Below are 19,389 nucleotides of genomic sequence, written 5' to 3'. Positions count from 1 at the left end.
AAAGTCATTTCTTTTCTTTTTTTTACCTATTAAAAAAAGCCGGAACTTATCAATTGTCTAAAAAATCTTCATCTCTTTGTGTATTATCGATTTGTCTATTATCGATTACATGGTCTGTGCTGTTCTTAAAGTCTAACATATAATATTTGTTTTTAGGATAGTTTTTTTCTTTTTTTTGCCGAATCCCAAAATAATACTCATTTTATCTAAACAGGTCAAGTTTGTTGAAATATAAAACTATACCAGAAATTCCTTTTTGTGTATAAATGAAACATTATAGCACACTTTGGATAGATTTATTTCCAGAAATTTTACAGAACATATCTAATTGAAAGAATGGTATAAACGTGTCTAATTGAAAGAATGGTACAAACATGTCTAATTGAAAGAATTGTACAAACATGTCTAATTTAAAGAGTGGTACAAACATGTCTAATTGAAAGAATGGTACAAACGTGTCTAATTGAAAGAATGGTGCAAACGTGCTTAATTGAAAGAATTGTACAAACATGTCTAATTGAAAGAATGGTACAAACATGTCTAATTGAAAGAATGGTCCGAACGTGTCTAATTGAAAGAATGGTACAAACATGTCTAATTGAAAGAATGGTACGAACGTGTCTAATTGAAAGAATGGTACAAACATGTCTAATTGAAAGAATTGTTCAAACATGTCTAATTGAAAGAATGGTACAAACATGTCTAATTGAAAGAATGGTACGAACATGTCTTATTGAAAGAATGGTACAAACGTGTCTAATTGAAAGAATGGTACAACATGTCTAATTGAAAGAATGGTACAAACATGTCTAATTGAAAGAATGGTACAAATGTGTCTAATTGAAAGAATGGTACAAACATGTCTAATTGAAAGAATTGTACAAACATGTCTAATTGAAAGAATGGTACGAACTTATCTAATTGAAAGAATGGTACAAACATGTCTAATTGAAAGAATGGTACAAACATGTCTAATTGAAAGAATGGTACGAACGTGTCTAATTGAAAGAATTGTACAAACATATCTAATTGAAAGAATGGTACAAAAATGTCTAATTGAAAGAATGGTACAAACATGTCTAATTGAAAGAATGGTACGAACGTGTCTAATTGAAAGAATGGTACGAACATGTCTAATTGAAAGAATGTTACAAACGTGTCTAATTGAAAGAATGGTACAAACATGTCTAATTGAAAGAATTGTACAAACATGTCTAATTGAAAGAATGGTACAAACATTTCTAATTGAAAGAGTGGTACAAACATGTCTAATTGAAAGAATGGTACAAATGTGTCTAATTGAAAGAATGGTACAAACATGTCTAATTGAAAGAATGGTACAAACGTGAAAAAATATCTAATTTCAAAATAGGTATATGTCTCCTTCGCGCATTTTTGAACAACCACATGTCCACAAGTAAAAGGGTGTTTATAAAGTCTTTAGACCATTTTAAAAGATATATTAATATTAAAACTGGTGGCTGTGAACGTTCGACGAACTACTGGCTGAACAGATCGCTGCAGAAGATGTGTCCAGTCAACTCGGTAAGCCTACTGTCTACATCAAGTATAAATGTTTATTAACTGACCGTTTTTGGTTCTGTCTGACACAATTACGTAAATTCTTAGTCACTCTACTAGAGGTTGGGAATTAATTATTTTAGTTTTCGGATTCAATTCTAAAATATGAATGTAAAATTATTTTTTTAAATCTTTAATAACAACTGAGTAATATGCAAAAAGAAATATTTTGATTGCACTTCTTAAAATATTTTAATGAATTCATAAAATTGTCTAAAGACGTTGTGGACACTTTGTATATAAGAACGCTTCTTACTATTCCGATCCATTGAAATATCATTGTAATTATACGCGAAAGAAAGATAATTTCATAAAATCTTTAGATATAGCAACTTTTTTAAATAAATCTGCTGCAATAAAACATAAATAAAGGCTTAAAAACCTGATTAATAAAATGAGTGATATTTTTTAATTTAGCATAAAAAATTATCCTAAATCTCCTTGAAAACTCTTGGCCATTAAAGAATAGTGTTGAAACGCAGGCCGGTGCTGCATGGGTAAAAAAACGCATGCATACTAATGTAAGAAATACGGTAAGTATAATGAAATATGCTTTTATAAACGCGCAGATAAACTCTAACGAGTTTCACCGATTTATGCTTATCTTGGATATAAAAAGAAAATAAGCCTCACGCCCCAAAACTTCTTAGTTTGTATCATTTGAATTAATTGGATTATTCGGACTATGTGTTTATATTCAAAATGTTTTGACCAATGCAACCTCCGATAGGCCACAAGCGTTATGAAAATAATAACTAAGATGGGAATGTTAGTGAATTTAATCCAAATAATAAAAATGATCTGCACCTAAAAGATATTGCGAAATGTTCATAGTTTTTTAAAAGATCAATTATGAGAATGTTAAAGCAACATTCGATTAAAATCAGGGTTTTTTTTTTCGTTTGTTTTTGTTTGTTTTCTGTGCTCATTTTTTTTTTTTGTAAAGCTAATTGTTTTTTAAGGAAAATATTTTTTTTATATCGACAGATTTTTTTACAGCAAATTTTTGTGTAATATTAAACCAATTTGTAAACTAAGTTGCAGTATTTTTCCGTTATTAGTAGATGATTGTTTTAATTAAATTCGATTTTAGAATATTGTTTATCGATAACCGTGTATAGTGATAACTAGGGCTGTGACAACAGAATATTCTCTTCATTCTTGTGACTCTCGAGTATATATCCAACACAGACACAGTTAATCAACCGAAAACCACATCACTCTATATAAAAGCATATGAGACATCAACGGATACACACTAAATATATTGATAACAACGTATATCGAAAACTTTGTGTGTCATTAAATACGTATATGCATAACTAAGTATGTCGATAACTAGATATATTGATAACGACATATATTGATAATTACGTGTCATTATAAATATGATGATAAACACGTGTATTGATTAATCTGTTTATCAATAACCACGTAAGTTCATAGCTAAATGTATCAATAAGTACAATATAGTAGTTATGAATATACTACGTATATTCTCATAAGTATATATATATATATATATATATACGTATATATATATGTATATATATATACGTATATATATGTATATATACGTATAGAGAAAATAAAAAGGAACAAACCGTATTATGTGTTCATCAACGTTTCGTCTTTATTTCGAGACTTCCTCTGGATGAATATCGATAACTGTGTATAGTGAAATAAAGCCGAAACGTTGATGAACACAAAGTACGGTTTGTTCCTTTTTATTTTCTCTATTTTGTCGGAATACTATTTCCATTATTTTCATCATATATACGTATATATACATATATATATGTATATATGTGTGTGTGTGTGTGTGTGTGTGTGTGTGTGTGTGTGTGTGTGTGTGTGTGTGTGTGTGTGTGTGTGAAAATGCAATGTTTTGTTGTGACTTTTATTTCTCAAGAGTAGAATTTGGATTTTTCCACAAGACAGCTATTGGATATTTCCTCCGGGATAAAGATGGCCTTCTATCTAGATGATTTTTCTTATCCGAGCCGAATCACAAACTGAAATCTATTTTTTTTCAAATCGGTATAAAACTAATCAAGAATAGTCTGAACTGTTAATTCTAAATACTTTTACTTACATTAAGCAAAACCTATCACATTTCATTTTTAGTTATTCTTAAATAATTGAAAATATACTCCGTTCAATAACTTATCGTTTCTCTAATTCTACCTAGATTAATTGTTTTTAACCTCATCTTGTAAGATGAAATATATAACGAGTGTTATTCTGTGATCGGTTATTACATTTCTTCTCCATGACTACCTCCTCTTATTTTCTTAAATTCACTTCATTGTATCAAAGACTGCCTTAATTACTTCCCCTTCTTTAATATAAGAATAAAAACATACGTTTTTAGTAAAAGTATAAACCATTTATTTAAAAGTTATTATATGGAGTGTTCGATCTTATAATTAAAATATATATATATATAAAAATGCGAATAACCTTATTTAAGTTACAATTTATACAATAACACACTCCACGTTCCAACATTACACAAAGAGACAGTGGCAAGATGTTAACTCTGCTGTTGTGTAAAATATAAACAAAACATCAGCAATATAAACATATTTTGATTATTTCTTAGAGGCATAGAAATCCCGGGTAATGTTAAAATATATGGTGAGTTGATATTAATATAATATATATATATATATATATATATATATATATATATATATATATATATATAGTAATTTATAAAATATATATGGCGATTAAGCTAAACTGAATATTCTGCGTTTCATCCACTATAGGATTCGTCAGGCTTATGCATAAGCCTGACGAATCCTATAGTGGCTGAAACGCAGAATATTCAGTGTAGCTTAATCGCCATATATATTTTATAAATTACTATATTTTGCGTTTCATCCACTATAGGATTCGTCAGGCTTATGCATAAGCCTGACGAATCCTATAGTGGATGAAACGCAGAATATTCAGTGTAACTTAATCGCCATATATATTTTATAAATTACTATATTCTGTGTTTCATCCACTATAGGATTCGTCAGGCTTATGCATAAGCCTGACGAATCCTATAGTGGATGAAACGCAGAATATTCAGTGTAGCTTAATCGCCATATATATTTTATAAATTACTAACTAGCTCTATCTACGTATTGAGCACTTTTGAAGTAAATACGTAAAGTTTACGCATAAATCTATACTTTCGTATATTAAATTTATGTGAGTAAATGAAGTAGTTAAACACACAGAAAAAGAGTATAAAAATCAACAGACTAATTATCTGTGTATTATTTCCTTCGGGAACGTGATGTAAAAGTTTCTGTCTAGTTTGATTATCATACGCATATTTTATATATTGTTCCTTAAACTTAAAACTAAAGCTAAAAATTATACGTAATATTTTATAACATTAGTGTGTGTGTATATATATATATATACATACATACACATACATACACACACACACACACATATATATATATATATATATATATATATATATATATATATATATATATATATATATATATGAAATAGTAACGTGTGTGTAAGGTACGACAGTTTTCAGAGACGATAGACAGATATTTTGGGTGATACAGAGACTCCTCAGCGATTGTTAGGCGTCTATATATTATAGTGGGAAGTGTATTCACGGGAGGTAATAAAGGCAACCATATTCTCGTGTGTTATTTTGATTACGTAAAATGCTTTCATTCTTAAATATCAAAATTGTCTAATGTTGTTATAAAAAAATGTCTGTTTTAAACTCGCATTTTGTTTATTTTCTGCTCTTGTTTCAATTCGTTTGTTTTTCTGTCTTTCATTTCTATCCGTTTATACGAGAAAGAGGTTTTTGTTTTTGCCTTTTGTACTCGATTCTATTTTTCTAAGTGTTTAACAGATCTATTTTTTTTTTCCACAGAAAATGATCGACAGAAAAAAAATGTGAAAGAAAAGTGAATGACAAATGAAACGAATTTCCCAGAGTTCTCCCCTCCTTCCCCTCTTCTTCCTCATCCTTCCCTTTATTTTTTTCTCCTTCAAACCTAAATGACTTCCGGTCTTAACTCCATTTCAGCCGTTTTTTTTATCTTTCTGGAAGCTTCGGCCAAATTTATCCGTCCCTTATTTTTAACCAATTAGTCCAAACAAAATTGCCCGCCCTTAACATATATTAATTTTTTTTGCTAAAAGGGTGACCCCTTTTCCGGTTCATTACCTATTTTACTATTAATCCCGTTTGCTCTATTTTTTCTTGGATAAATTGCAATCATCTGAAAGTTGCATTCACATCTGAACAGTCACATGCGATTAGTTAAAGACTTTATCCAATGTATGTTCTTCACGTATAGAATAGACTGATTTAACTATTCCAAGGAGTCAAGTGGCACCATTCTCTAAATATCGGGAATTATAAAAACTTTTTTTGCTACGAGTAGCAACAAGCAAACTTCACCTTCATCATTAACACAAATATTGGCGATTTCACTTAAAAATCTTATGTTTGGAATGATGCGAATTGATAAATAATTAATGGAACCAATTACTTTCACGTTGGTTAGATAAGTTGAAGAACTGAAGAATCATATCATGTTCTTATAATTGCAACATATCTGAACGATTGTTTGCAGATAGAAATGGTCAGTCGCCATTGTAAGTTTACTTATTTCGACCAACCAACGACCCTCCATCCATTTCTTGTTTGCCATTTGTTTTATTGTTTATGGTTCCGTCGTACACGGACCATTCCACTAAGGAAATCATTAGTTTACTTACCTCCTTTCTAGAGTATTAGACACAGGGTCAGGTGTCGGTTTGATGAAAGTATTTCTGTGGAACGAACTTGGCACACACACACCCAGGTTTTTAATCAGTGTCGTTAAACACTTAGTCACCATCATTCCCACTCTTGTACAAACTCTGCTTTATGTTGACTTAACAATCTTATAGACTCTATCCTATTTTAAAATAAAAGTTCAGCTTCTTTGGAGTCAAAAGTATTTACACTTGATATGCACATCTATTCTTTTGGCTAGGATCAATGTATAGTATATGTTCTGGCATTACACGTCATGTGTTCGTCGATAAAGAAGAAATCCTACTACATTAAGACAATTTTTCTCAATCCAGATTAACCCTTTTGTGAGCTTGATTTACCATCACATTAAGAATCGACATTGTATTTGACTTTAACCTCGTGGGGAGGCAAGTAAATAGTGGCATCACTAGATGTAACTATGCTGCAATGTTGCCGATATGCACATGCACACAAACGCGGAAAGGTGCGTAAGTAGTCTAAATTATACCGTCGCAAACATCATCCACTATGCGTGAAATGGTAAATTAGATTCAATTTTTGTATACAATAAATTGTTTCCACTGGATATTGTTTCCGTATTAACTAAAAAGATTGATATGCCGTAAAACAGAGCAACTACTCCTCTCTCTCTCACGCACATACATACACACACAAACACACACACACGTACGTATGTATGTACAAATGCAAGCTGTTCGTTATATGATTTGAGAAAATTATACAAAGAATTCATTTTGAAGCTACTAAATTATACGACAGAATCAGCGCGCGGGAAGACATTAATAAATGGCACCTCTTCATATACAGCGCCATTCTATTTCATTCTTATGCCAAATGAAACAAAACAATACAGATAGATAGATAGATAGATAGATAGATAGATAGATAGATAGATAGATATGTTTTTAACTCAGCTAGTCTCCTTCCACGCAGATTGTACTATTTCTTATATTCTTACAAATATCCTCCACACAGTTGCCAAAAACAAAAACTGAAACAATGTCAGTCACACAAATTTGGTCATCGTTTTTCTTCTAACAATTCATCACTGTCTCGCCTTTTGTCTCAAAATGAATTGTATCTCCTGCCATAAGGATCTATCGGTTTAATTGCCAACTCTATGTTAAACAAAGGTTCATTTTTTGTCGTCCGATATAAAAGTCTTCCTCGCTAAAATGATGTAACTTTTTTTTGTGTCTTAAACATACATTTCTTTCTTTGTCATCCTGAAATAAAACCATCACTAGTGCCAGTTTTAATTTCATTTAAAACAATAAATAAGAAAAATTCCGCCATATTCCGTACATGAGTCAAACACGCAACCACTAACACAAGATAAAGGACAAATAAAATAAACTCTGATTAAAGCTGTTTTCGTTTGATTAATGAAATCGTTTGGACCTTCAATCTTTTTTTACGGACTTTACATTGAAAAGTAAAATGAAATAGAAGAGAAAAAATGGTTTGCTGAGAAGTTGGAAAAAGAACAATCTACCAAGAGCAGGAACAATATTGAAAACCTATAACCGACGATAATCGCAATGTGTGCTGAACAAAATTCTTAGACCGATTTACATATGTTGTCATGTCGGCTTAATGGCCGCCGTTATCATAACAATAGCAATTAAAAGAGAAAGTTCACAATGACAACGTCATACGTTTGTATGTGTGTCTTTTTTTGTTTGGGAAATACTGTTTCATAACATGAATATAACGTGTCGGCAATGGTTCATGTCAACTGTATAAATCTAATTGGGAATACTTTTTTAGAATTTATTTTCGGGTCTTTTCTTTGGTGTTTAATATATATATACAAACTGTCCACGCAAATTCCTTCTATTTGTTAGTTCTTTGTTGTTGTTTAATTGCATAATTTAATGGCATATTTTGTTTAATCGCATAGTTTGTTTAATCATATATTTTGTTAAATCGCATATTCTATTAGCATATTTTGTTTTAATGACATATTTTAACGGCATATAATACTGAGTGACATATTTTGATGGCATATTTTGTTTAATCGCATTTTTGACTGTTGAAGATTACTCTTCTCTTCATATTGATATTGCTGTTATTAGAACTTATAATAATATATTTTTAACCGACTGATTTCTACCGTGGACATTATTTCCTAGCATCGTTGGGATTCATGTTCCAAATGTACCGTTAAAAAAATAAAATTCGGATTGAAATGAAGAAAACTATTTCTTGCTCAATACTATCGAATCTATCCATGTAATGGAGTATTCGCGCAACAAGAACGTTTCTCTTACATTTTTCTCCACATAAACTCAAACAGATGTCCTCCATTCCGCGATGCGTTCCACTTTGGCGTTTATACCGCATTTTGTACTGTATAAAATGAGTGAATCATCGATCTCAACGTGAGGACCTGTACCCTAATCCTAATCCGATGTAAAATTCACAAAATAGGTCAATGATGTGTGTGCGGACTACACGAGGCTTTTTTACAAGACGTTTCTCTCTTTTCAAATTAAACAGGAGGTCATTTGATTATATGCGTATACATTAAAAGGGTTAACTTGACAATTCGAATTATATTTAAAACAAAAAATATTAAAACAAAATCTTGAGCTAATTTGTCTATGACCTCCCTCTCCTTCATGTAATATAAATCGAATTCTCGGTTCAAATCAACGTAAATTGTCTGGTTTTGGAGAATGTTATACATGTATATGTTTGTATGGAAGCACATACGTGGCATATTTCTCCAAATGAAATCAATGCAATCGCCTAAAATCTCCTTCGCCCCTCTCTCGATCACATCGGCGAAATAATTTACCGTCTATTGCTTGCAAATTCCGGCTTCCTTACCAAATGACTTACTGGTATTACAAATAAAAATAAAATCTTTAAGATTTCAAGAAGAAATTTCTAGCGTGATTAATTGAATGTTTTAAACTTGCGAAATTAGACTTTATAAAGACGAATATTTTAGAATTAAAATTCGATCAAAAAATCTTATTTTATTTTAAAAAGCAGATTAGGCAGATATAAGATTACTTTGACAAAATGAGTTGAAGCTTATTAAGGTGACGAAATGTTATATTTTATAGCGATTTTAATTTGATAATTTTCAAAATGGTGTTTATTGCGTTTTGCATTCGATCTCTTTAAACATTTTTGCCTATACGTTATAATTGAATAAAAAAATGTATTTTAAGTAAAAACACTATCATGACTTAATTGTTATGTTGAAATTAATAAAAATTACAAATATTACAAAAATGGTTGAGTAGAAGAATAAGATTTATCAAATAATGCAGTTTATTCGTTGCGACCGATTTCGTGCGACAAACTGAGTTATTTCCCTTGTTTTCAGTTAACTTTCATTATTTTATATTAGAAAATGGTGCATCAAGAATATTCAATAGTAACGATGCTTTCTTTTTTTGTAAAAAAAAATAGTTCTAGCAGATATACTTGTCATTTTCCGTAATTTTTTGGAATTTTTACTAATTTCGACATGAGACGTAATAGTGTTTTTATGCCCAATTATAATACACAAAAGCACCTGTTTGTTTTTTGTTTTTGTTTTTGTTTTTTTTTTTGTTTTTTGTTTTTCATTCAAAATTCAGCGGGAATTTCTTGGTAATATTAGAAAATCTAACATAATAATTGCCATCTTTAAAGCAATAAGTATGTATTAATATAATTGTATGACAACTTTTCGAGTGTCTACGTGTTTATCGCAACTGCGTTATTTGCACATTATTATTTTTTTTCGTATACGAATAATTCATTATTCATTAAAAAAAAAATGCAAAAGTGCTAAAAATACTAAAAGGTAACAGTTTGAAAAATTCTATTTAAAAATTAGACCGAAATGGGATGAGGTAAAGAAATCATCACTATATAACTAAGAACGAGAAAAGATGGCTACTTAATTATTATTCACTATTCTTTCCCCTTTTTAGCACGCAAAGTCAGTTTCCTTCTCTCTGCATTCATCACGTAACAAGCGCTCCTCGCATTTTTCTCTCTATCACCCTATTGCTGATTCGGAACATATAGCTTCTCATAGTTTATAACTTTATTAACGTTATTAGAAATTCAAAAGTATTTCTTTTAAGAAAAAAAAGCGAAACAAAACTAAAGTAGAAATGAGCGTTTAAGGTTGAATTAAGACTGATATCTTTTGAAGAAAACGAACAACCATGTGTATTATTTAAACAATTTTACCATGGCAAGTTGTAAAGAATAATTTGCGAAACAGTAAAAGGTATATATAAAGGAATGATCGTTTTGTGAACACGTGCTTTCGTGTGAAATTATATTATGCGAATGGTGTTATGTCAACACATGATTTGAGCACAACAGTTTTGGGTGTTTCCCCTCGTCGAAGGAAGACTTTGTATGCCAAAAGTCCTTGGTGACTTCTGTTATCTCGGCATCAAAGCCAACAGAGTTGAAAAGGACACGTTTGAGATAAGTTGTTTCCTGTTGGCAAAGATATGTTGCTTTTATAATTATAGGCGGTCCACACTCTCAAGCTTTACCTCCTCCTTTCAGAAGGATTAGTTTATTGCTAATTGCCTATGGCGCCCCTACTGGGGAATGCCGAGAGGGCTGCCCAACTGTTTTTGCAGGCTAGAGTGCTCTTTCGCTAGGACGCTAACTCTTCAAATCCCGTTTCCCAACCCTTGTGTCACATCATCCCGAGGTGGGAGGAAGATATGTTGTAATGTAATCAATCGTAAATCGACATCAACTACAGCAGTGAAGATTGAAATAGAGGCGGACGCCGTAAACATTTGAGTTTATTTATTTATTTATTTTGGAACAAAATCACTTTAAGCAAGACATGAAACCATTTGATGTAAGGAATTAAAAATAAACACTTCAGGATAAAAAGCTAGCTAACAATAAGTGTTGTTCGGATTGATTCCGACACAGAAAACAGCAATAATTTCCTCTTTGTCAGAAATATCATTCATGGTTTATATGACTTCTAAGGGAACGACGTCTTCCCTTTTAGCCAATAAACACGACCTTTAAAGGGACAGTCAATCGCAATGACTAACCTGTGTGTCTTATAAATTCCAATAGTCATCCAAATTGTTAAGAAAACTTATGATCCGTCATAAAATATCTAGAAACTATGTTAAAAATATAAAACAGCATGTACACACATGCAAAATTATATAAAAATATACAATAACAGGTATATACATAGAAACTACATATCAATATACGAGAGCATATATATTCATAGAAACTATATAAAAATATGTATATACATAGGAACTATATAAAAATATACAACATATTTATATATACATAGAAACTATATAAAATATACAACATATATATACTTAAAAACTATATAAAAATATGTCTTATAGATAGAAACTATATAAAAATATCCAAAAATATTAAATACATAAAAACGATATAAAAAATATACAATACCATGTATATACATACAACGCGTATACATATATATATATATATATATATATATATATATAATATGTGTGTGTGTGTGTGTGTGTGTGTGTGTGTGTGTGTGTGTGTGTGGAAACATATGGAAACTAAATAAAACCATACAACAACGTGTATATGATTGTTTAACTGGTTTTAAAAATGATTCCACATTCATTATTTAGAAATATATTCGCAGTAACATAGTCTAATAAAAAAGATTAAAACAATCTTTATTTCTTTTTTTAAATAATTTCCAATAAAATACTTCACATTCATATTTTTAATAGTATTTATTTTTTATACAACAAAAAGTATAATAAGCAACAATAAAAAAGGAAATTCCATTGAGTAAATTAATATCTTGAACGAAAAAAAAAAAACACGCAACTTACAAGTTTTCATATTCCGATTTGAATTTTTACGTAATTTTTTAAATGCCAATTGTGTGTGTGTGTGTGTGTGTGTGTGTGTGTGTGTGTGTGTGTGTGTGTGTGTGTGTGTGTGTGTGTGTGTGTGTGTGTAAATATGTGAACGGACGAAATCACAAAAGTGACCAACACCAATTGAGAGGAAGAAGGAGAAACAAGAGTGGTAAATAAGAAAAAAAGAGAAAGACAGACACAGACACGAATTGAAACAAATTAAGATGAACGTCATCATTTCTATGAATATAAAACACATATATTGTGGCGTTCGTTAGTATGTAGCGATGTAGGTGACCGTCCAAGCTGTCTGTTATTAGAGGCAGTTTGTGTAAAGGTCAGTTTCTAAACAGTATTTTCAAGGTGATATTTCCCTTTATCCTGCAAGATAAAACACACTCACATTGAAGTACACACACACACAAACACACACACACACACACACACACACACACATATATATATATATATATATATATATATATATATAAGTGTGTATACATGATTATATACATTTGTATATTTATGGCTATATACATACATAATCATACACGCATGATAAATATATGCATACGTATGTATGCACATGCAGACATATATATGTAAATCTATACATATATATTTAGTCACATATTAAAACAGACAACGGGTGTGCTTTGCTTTATAATACTTTTTTTTTTTTTTCGATTTTCCGTTTAATAGTTTTTATAGCAAAATCGAAAATATTAATGACAGTTCCATAGTTATCACGGGCGCTTTCGATTCGATTGCGAATCATCTTCAGGTGAAATTCACGGAGTTGATGAAGTGAACGTGAACAGGAGTAAAAATGAATTTCACTTGAAGATGACTCGCAGTCGAATCGAAAAATTGAAAAGGATCATAAAATAATATACATCCGTTGTATAGTATCTTTACATAATAGTATCTTTTTTGAATGAAAAAAAATGCTGCCTAACTATACCAATATACACATATGTACACATATTATATGCACGAATGTATGTGTATATATACATATAAATACATATGTATATACATATATACACATATGTATATACATATATATACATAATTATGTACATATATATGCATATGAATATACATATATACATATATATATATACATAGGTATATATACATACAGACATATGTATGCATATATATATATATGTATTTATATGCATACGCATGCATATATATGTATACATATATATACATATATATGCATATATAGAGAGAGATATAGATATATGTGTACATATATATATATATATATATATATATATATATATATATATATATATATATATATATATAGATATATATATATATATAGGCAGCATTTTCTCATTTAGACAAAAATTATTTAATAGCACGGAATTATTCTGTTTTCCAATTTTCCTTTTTATCTTCTCCAATCTCCAAATATTCGGAGATTGGACAAGATAAAAAGGAAAATTGGAAAACAGAATAATTCCGTGCTATTCAATAATATTTGTCTAAGTATATATATATATATATATATATATATATATATATATATATACACGAAATGATACTGAATGAAAGTAATTGCTTTAATGTTGGTAAGAAAAAATTACTAGTGAAAGAACGTATATATGTGCATGTGTGTTTGTGTGTGTTCGTGCGTGTTCTGCTTAATTTTTCCGGGTTTTTTTTTTTTTTCGTGTTTTTTTTTTATACACACACACCCGTGTAATTTTCCGTCGATGGTTTGTGCAGATTTCAAAGACAATATTCTGGTACTTTTTGTGTGATGATTTTTTAATGTAATAGTAGATGTTTGTTTAATGTTTTAAATCTTTCGTTTTGACAATCTGTGAATATGAATGTGATGCAGTGCAGCTGATATTCGAACTCAACGCTGTTTATCAGTCAATAATAATAATAATAATAATAATAATAAACCGAAGCCGTTATAAGATTTGGGGTTCGACTCCAACTGAAGGATGTTGTTTTATTTCTAAATAAAGTGCATATATATATATATATATATATATATATATATATATATATATATATATATATATATATATATATATAAATTTTTATATATGTATATTAACTCGCAAAATATTATCTTGAAGGAACTTTGAACAAAATCTATTGACAAAGAAAAATGTCTAGAACGACGCATTTACAAAAGGAAATAAAAAAAGACCATAAAAAAGTTTGGAAGAAATAGAAGAAAAGCGAACTATCTTTCGTGTAAATTTAGGGGAACAGGGAAATAATATCATGACAAAAAAGGCCCAATCGATGATATGAGCGATTTTGTTGTTTTATAAAAAAAAAATGTCTTGGTGTCATTTTCAAGAGGTCATAACGAACATCGTTGTTTTACCTCTTGCTGTTTTGTTTGTATTTTAAATATGGGTACGTTTTAGGAATACGTAGCCATAGATTTGCAATTGTGACGTAATCGTGACATAAGCAGTTCGATTCCGAACGGAAAAAGCCGAATAATGTTCCGATTTTTTCCGAATATACAAATGAAAGGGCATTATTATATTTACTTTGAATTTTGAATTTTGAATTTTTTTTTTCTTGCCAGGTGATTATTTTTTTTTTTTTTTTTTTTTGCCAGGTGACTATTTTTTTTTTTTTTTTTTTTTTGCCAGGTGACTATTTTTTTGTTCTAATTAGAACCGAACTAAACCTAAAACTTAGGTTAGGACAGTTCGGTTCGTATTGTGTAGAAGTATCGAAACACTATAAAAAAATACACTCTTTTAAATACAAGATAAAAATTAACGATTTCTTTCGTGAAATACTAAATAATATTTTGCAAAAAAAAAAAATGTCAATAATATATTCATTATTCGGTAAAGTCCGTAAACGTTCGCCAGTCTCGGAATTATTCGGTGAAACTCGAAATTGATGATGTAAATACCGAAATTTTCTTGGATACGTATTCCATAAAGTACCAAATATTGTTTTGTTTTATTAAAAAAAAAAAAAAAAAAAAAAAAAAAACATCATTTGTTTTTGATGTCATCACTTTTATTTCTATTGATGAATCAACCCGGTCTAGAACTGAACCTTTCTTCGTTTGGAACCCGGTCTAGAATTGAACATTTCTTCCTTTCAATTTATAGCAGCGTATTCTTAGGAGGCCAGTTTTAATGCTTATCCGATTTTCGGGGTAGCGAGGGAGGCTTGAACGAAAGGAAACAAAAAAAGGTGTTGCAATCGAAGAGCTTCTCTCTAGAACTAACGCTAGAATCGTACAACAGGTGTGTGTGTGTGCAGCACGTTTCTTTTATTGTCATTATTATTCAGCAGATGTTGCAGCAAATGTCACCTGAAGATCGGAAATGCACGGGTTTACGATTTTAGAAAACGACAACTAAACGAAAAGAATGGACAGACAAACAAAAACCTTCGAATAACATATGAAATGAACGTAACGAATAACGAAACGATTCGTACAGTAAACCGTAAGTTATTCTGATGGAAGCCTTCCAAGTTTCAGTCGGCGTCAGCAATAGGCCAAAGCAGAATAACATTTCTGATATCGCTATATCGGATTCGAGATCTTATGTACATTCGTCTCTGTCAACGGTGAAAATACAGCTTTTCTTTTACAATGGAGTCACCTCATATATATATATATATATATATATATATATATATATATATATATATATATATATATATAGAGAGAGAGAGAGAGAGAGAGAGAGAGAGAGAGAGGGGGGGGTGTATGTGTGTCTGTGTATGCGTGAAAGGTTGTTTAAAGAAAGAAATATATAACACACTGTTGGTCTGGATAGCAACCTGAGAATAATCAAATAGCAAACTAAATATAACAGGGGGAAAACTTAATCATGCTTTTTTTGATTCGATATTTCGGTTCAATTTAAGTTCCTGACAAAGTTTTATAACTGAAATGAAATATCGAAGCATGACTGGTTTCAGATTTTTAAAAGTTAGCTATTTCTTTTTTTTAACTTATTCCTATGCACACGCACACACACACACACACACACACACACACACACACATATATATATATACATGATGTGCGTGTATGTAATGTACAACGCGTGATATCACATGCACACAAATATACATATATATATACACACATATACATATATATTATTATATATATTATGTATATTATATATAATATATATAATATATGTGCATAGTATTAAATGAAAGATGAGGAATAAAACTTATATATAATTTTATTATATCATCAGAACAATAAGGAAAAGTAAAGGGGAAAATTAAGGAAAAACTTCTTTAGATCATGGCATTTCATATCATACAGAATGCAAATATAGACAAAAAAAACTGACTTAATGACATTTCGATATGAAATGAGAATAAGGGAATAGAATAGTCATTAAAAGTAGATACAACATATAAGTCTAAATCGGAAGGGTGGTATATATGTAGGTATTAGGGTTGCTTCCGCTTGCTTAAGTTGTAATTCAAAAAAGAATAAAGATTCCCCGGCCGGAACTCACGAAACCTCATCAACTTCCGTTTTGAGGTTACCTCCAACCTTTAGGGTGTACACTATGGAACATTTTTTCTGGACCACGAAAGAGAGCGTTCGTTTTGAGAGTATGCATATTGTAAACTAGAGAAAAAATAGAATACCCGAAAACAATTGTTAAATTCTAAATGGTTTTATTCTGTCATTTTAATATTAATTTTTGCAACTGTTTGCGAAAAGAGAGACATCACTATCCACTGAGCAACAACTTACAACGTGTCAATAAAACGAGACTTCAGCTGTGTACTACAAGATGCCGGTTAGAGATGTGTATTCACAGCATTGCACACAAGAATTGTTCAAAATACTTCAGATACTTTATAAACTTTAAAAGGAATTTAAATTATTAAAATGAACACGCTATACATTCATAAAACAGCATTAATTTTATTTTCAAATAAAATTATTTTAAATTTGTAAAAAGCATATATTAACGACCTACTACTTATCAGGGCTCAAAAGCCACTCGAAGATATAGTTAATTTTTTTGTCAGGTGAGGATTGTAAATTGATTATGGCTAGTATTTGTCCTGTTAGCAAAGGATTGCTCAACCCAAATTTGTTAACATTAAACTTGAAAATGACCATGTCAACTAGGAAGCAGCCGGTAGTATTGTGTTCTACAGACGGGTAGTTTTCCGAAAGAAACTTTTCCCTTTGCAAGTTTCGTTTAGTCTTTGGTACACAAAAGAGGACATGAAGATTATTTATAGTGGTTGTAGATAGACAAGTTTTTCTTATGAATTTTTTACCATAGATTGGAGTTCAGTTTAGCTCCGATAATGAAAATAGCGATAGAGTAGAGAAAAACTGGCAACATCTCTTCTATGAGAAAGACGGAAGAGAAAACGACATCTTCCACTAGATTTCGAAGTCGGATTTGTATTCTGTCAAGGCAGGAAAGCGAACTCTGAAAGGCTTGATGTGGCATTATTGTTAATACATAAAAAAAAAACAGAAGAGACCATTTCGAGTTTTTGTTTTAACTCACATTTTTGTTTTATATCAGTCAGTATTTCAATGGTCACTCTGTATATGTTGCTAATTGCAAGTACTCCATGTAAAATTGTAGTGCATATAAACACACCTAACCATTCCATTGCCTTGTTGCTAGTAAGAAAATCGTTGGTTGAAACGGACATTTCAAATTCTATATTTTCAGATCTCAATTCAAACGGGGAAGGTTTTTCACTGAAGTAAGTCACCATTTTGTGACTGAACAATTAACTTGGCACTTTCTAAAAAAAGTTTTTGGTGCTTATTTAGAATGTAACCTACTTTTAAAAACTAAAGTGCAGAAAAATCTTTGTCATATTCCAAAAATCACGTAAATTGATCAAGTATCTTTTTATATGCAAAATCATTTTTTTACGATTTTTAGCGATTTAAATATGAAAATATTGCCATTACAAGACTGATTTTGATTTCGATAGTTCGAATTGAGTTGTCTTATCCTTATTTATAAAACATGGCGGCTCAAAACATAACGTCTCATTTCGTCATAAAATTGATTTTCTTAATTAAAAGGAGCTAATTGATTAATTTAATTATTTTTGTTATATAACATCTGCGTTCCGTGAAGAGTATGTACATAATTTTGTAAAAGATTTTTCTGCACTTTTATTTTGAAAATAGGGTTAGTTCTGAATACGCACCAAGTTTGGTTTTTGTTTGTACTTAGCAAATGATAATAAAATGTAAAAGAATTTTTCAAAATTTAGAAGACCAAATGACATTAAAAATTTTTTTTTTCAGACAAGCAATGTTATCTGTTCAACCAAAATTCAACCCTTAAATTTCTCCACATTATAACCGAAACGCATGAGTTGCGACTCTTTTTCCAGCTGATCTTTATATATATATATATATATATATATATATATATATATATATATATATATATATAAGAGGGGGTTACAAGCCTCAAGAGTACAATATAACATTTCATTTAGTTTATAAACATATCCAGTATTTAACATCGCTGATTTGTTTTTCCTTTTACTATTGTAACAGTTTTCCTTTTGTGACGATTTGCTCGATGAAATAACGACTATTTGTAACACAATAATTGCCACAATAATGAATACAAAAAAAGACAGAAGAGCCCATTTCAAGTCTTTGTTTTAACTCATCATATTCGGCACTCCTGTTTCAAGTATGTGTACTTTTTTGTAATTAAAACAAACGAAAGAATGAAAAAATTCCTGTTTCTCATTTGGTGACGTCTGCTGCCGACATCTGCATTGATCTACATAAGCTTTTTCTTAGCAATAAAAATAGATTGAAAAGGAAAGTATAAATAAAATTTTAAAATAAAACAGAAAAAACGTACGTCACGTGTTAAATATTTTGGTCTGTTATTATTTTTGTTATTTTGTTATTTATGTTGCAGTGAAAATAATCGTTGTTTTAATGTCTGCACTTTGATCAACTGGTACTTGGAACTGATACATACATGAAATGTGATTTGTGTGTGTGTGTGGGGGGGTGCGCGCGCATGTGTGTGTGTGTGTGCGCGTGTGTGTGCGCGTGTGTGTGCGCGTGTGTGTGTGTGTGTGTGTGTGTGTGTGTGTGTGATATTTGTTCATTAAGTA

At 30.3% G+C, this 19,389-nt stretch overlaps 1 long non-coding RNA gene across 1 annotated transcript; it reads left to right on the top strand.

The window, feature by feature from the left end:
• Positions 1-13,771: 13,771 nt before the first annotated feature.
• Positions 13,772-19,140, top strand: LOC145246814 (uncharacterized). The gene is made up of 2 exons (XR_013863171.1): positions 13,772-14,836; positions 14,870-19,140. It is a non-coding gene; the product is annotated as an uncharacterized LOC145246814 (long non-coding RNA).
• Positions 19,141-19,389: the final 249 nt, after the last annotated feature.

The sequence above is a fragment of the Euprymna scolopes genome, chromosome 24 (genome assembly GCF_053919585.1).
Source record: "Euprymna scolopes isolate OS-2025 chromosome 24, ASM5391958v1, whole genome shotgun sequence".
NCBI lineage: Eukaryota > Metazoa > Mollusca > Cephalopoda > Sepiida > Sepiolidae > Euprymna > Euprymna scolopes.
This window is presented reverse-complemented; position numbering and strand designations above follow the sequence as displayed.